At 43.8% G+C, this 2,910-nt stretch overlaps 1 pseudogene; it reads left to right on the top strand.

Moving 5' to 3' along the window:
* The first annotated feature begins 589 nt into the window (after positions 1-589).
* On the top strand, positions 590-1,422 carry LOC115296889 (annotated as a pseudogene).
* Positions 1,423-2,910: the final 1,488 nt, after the last annotated feature.

The raw sequence follows: 2,910 nt of genomic DNA, 5'->3' as shown, positions 1-2,910 counted from the left end.
ATATAAAGTACCAATAAATAGATAAATAAGTAAATAAAGATAAAACAAATTTCATTTTAGTGATAATCTCTGAGAGGGTTACTGTAATTGGGCAGGAGTAAACCTGATACTTCTGCTGCATTGATGATATTGTGTTTTATTTTGTAAGTTGAGCAGCATGGGCCAGAAGAAGGAAATGGTAGCAAGGCCAAACCTTAGAATCAAGAACAGTCCACTTTCATGCTGCCTCACTTTCCACCAAGCCTGGAGCTTTCACTACTATGTCCACTTTTAATAGAGAACTTCTCACACCACAGGGAATGTCTCCCAAGACTGTGTGTGTGGGTTGTGGGAGAAGCCGTTAATCTGTAAGATAACACAGGGGCCTCAGCCTGGCACATGCATTTCACTTGTGTCTGAAAGTGGGTTGGAGCACCACTCCCAAAGGAATTACATGCTCTCTTCTATCCTGTTCAGGTCTGGTCCTATGAGTGACATTCATATTTAAATCTGAAATATCCCCTGGAGTTTCCAACTTTATGATTTGTGTAGATCAGATAACACTCATTTCATGATACACAGATTGAGTTATCTAGTTACTTTGTGGCCTATGAAGACTGCAATGTGGGAGGTGTACAAGAAATTTGATTTGGGACAAGATGTCATAGATTTCACTGGCCATGCCCTGGCACGTTACAGACCGATGACTATTTATATCAACCATGCTGTGAAACCATTAATAGGATTAAACTTTACAATGAGTCTCTGGCAAGATATGGCAAAAGTCCGTACCTTTACCCACTCTATGGCCTTGGAGAGCTGCCCCAGGGATTTGCAAGGCTCAGTGCTACTTATGGTGGTATCTACATGCTCAACTAGCCAACTGAGGAAATCATTGTGCAGAATAGAAAAGTGATTGGTGTGAAATCTGAAGGAGAGGTTGCTGGCTGTAAGCAGCTCATCTGTGATCCCAGCTACGTCCACGACTGGGTAGAGAAAGTGGGCCAGGTAATCCGAGTGATCTGCATCCTCAGCCACCCCATCAAGAACACAAATGATGCCAACTCCTGCCAGATCATCATTCCCCAGAACCAAGTCAACCGGACGTCAGACATCTACGTGTGCATGATCTCCTCTGCACACAACGTGGCCACGCAGGGCAAGTTCATTGCCATTGTCAGCATGGAGCCGGAGAAAGAAATCAGACCGGCTCTGGAGCTTTTGGAACCAATGGAATAGAAATTTGTCAGCATCAGTGACCTCCTTGTACCAAAAGACTTGGGAACAGAAAGCCAGATCTTTAATTCCCACATGGACGATGCTACGACCCACTTTGAGACCACCTGTGACGACATTAAAGACATCTATAAGAGGATGACTGGATCCGAGTTTGACTTCGAGGAGATGAAGTGCAAGAAAAATGATATCTACGGGGAAGACTAATAGCAGCACGTCTGATCATCTCATTAGGACAAACTTACTTTTGGCAAACGACACGAACCGTATGAAATCAATATTGTAACGCCTGCTTTTGTCATCAACATGGAGATTGCAGAGCCCTGTCCCAGTCCATGCACCTCCCCTTTCTAATATCAGGTAGTAACTTGTTTTCCTGAGTGGCTGTTCAGAACGGGCAGGTCACCACATTCTGTCCAGGTTAACCAACACTTGCTTTTTTTCCTAGTGAAGCATCAGTTTCAAAAAACCCTTGTGATACTGATACACAGCACTTGAAACAGGATTTGTATCTTTTAATCGGTGTAGCCTTGGCAGGCGCACTGCTGCTACTGCTCCAGAGCTGGCTTAGTGGTTGGCCTGCTGTCCTCCTGACATAAAGGCGATTCGAAACGGACTATTCCGTAACTCGGGCCAGCGTCCCTCTGTCCTCCCTATACCTTCCCATCTCGTATCCTGTCAAGTATTATGACAGCGCCCACGTGACACAGCCACAAGCTGGGGTTCCGGGGGCCTGAAACTCTAACATGACTCCAGCCCTTGAGAGTCACTTTGGAGGAAGCCTGTGTCCGGTGGTGTTTGAACCTTCTAACAGTGAGGCGAGCAGAGGGGAAAGACACCTGTCGTAAAGCAGGTAAACGTGGAAGCTTCTTTTGTATCCCGGGTGTGGCTTCTTCCATGGACCAAGCTGCAATGCAGTATTGATGTGACAGAGCCTTCACTCAATGATGTGTCTCCGAATGGCTCCACGTGATTTCTGTGCCGCAAAATAAAGCCAAACTCTAGAAACCAAGCTGACATCATCTGAAAGGTGACGATTTCCCTCAGCCTTTGTTTCCTTGGAGGTAGTTATTTCTCTTAATTTCTAAAGGATAACTGTTGGATAGAGTATTCTCTTGGTTTTTTTTTTTCTTTCAGCACTCTGATAATATTAACCTGTTCTCTCCTGGATTACAGGCTTTCTGCTGAGAAATCTGCAGAGAGCCTAATGCAGGTTCCATTGTAGTTTACTATCCTTTTTTTGTGTGTGTGCTTTCAGGATTCTCTATTTGTCTCTGATTTTGGACAGTTTTAATATAATGTGTCTTGGAGGAAGTAATTTTTTAATTAAAAAAATGTTTTATAGAGAGAGAACAAGAAGGGCAAAGGGGTAGGATGAGTGGGAGAGAGAATCTTAAGCAGACTCCATGCCGAATGCAAAGCCTGACTCCAGGCTTGGTCCCATAATGCTGAGATCAAGATCCAAGCCACAATCAAGAACCAGGTGCTCAGCTGATTGAGTCACTCCAGTGACCCAGAGAAGAGAATTTTGTATTGAAATTATGGGGTAACCTATGAGCCTGATGAATATGGATATTCAAAACTCTCCCCAGGTTTAAGAACTTATCAGACATTATCTCTTAAAATAAGCTTTCTTCTCCCTCCTTCTCTTATCTTTCTGTAATTGCACTAATTTGTACATTGTTTCATTTGATG

Source organism: Suricata suricatta, chromosome 7, assembly GCF_006229205.1.
Source record: "Suricata suricatta isolate VVHF042 chromosome 7, meerkat_22Aug2017_6uvM2_HiC, whole genome shotgun sequence".
NCBI classification, from domain to species: domain Eukaryota; kingdom Metazoa; phylum Chordata; class Mammalia; order Carnivora; family Herpestidae; genus Suricata; species Suricata suricatta.
Note: the sequence above shows the minus strand (reverse complement) of the source record. Positions and strands in the feature narration are given on the sequence as shown.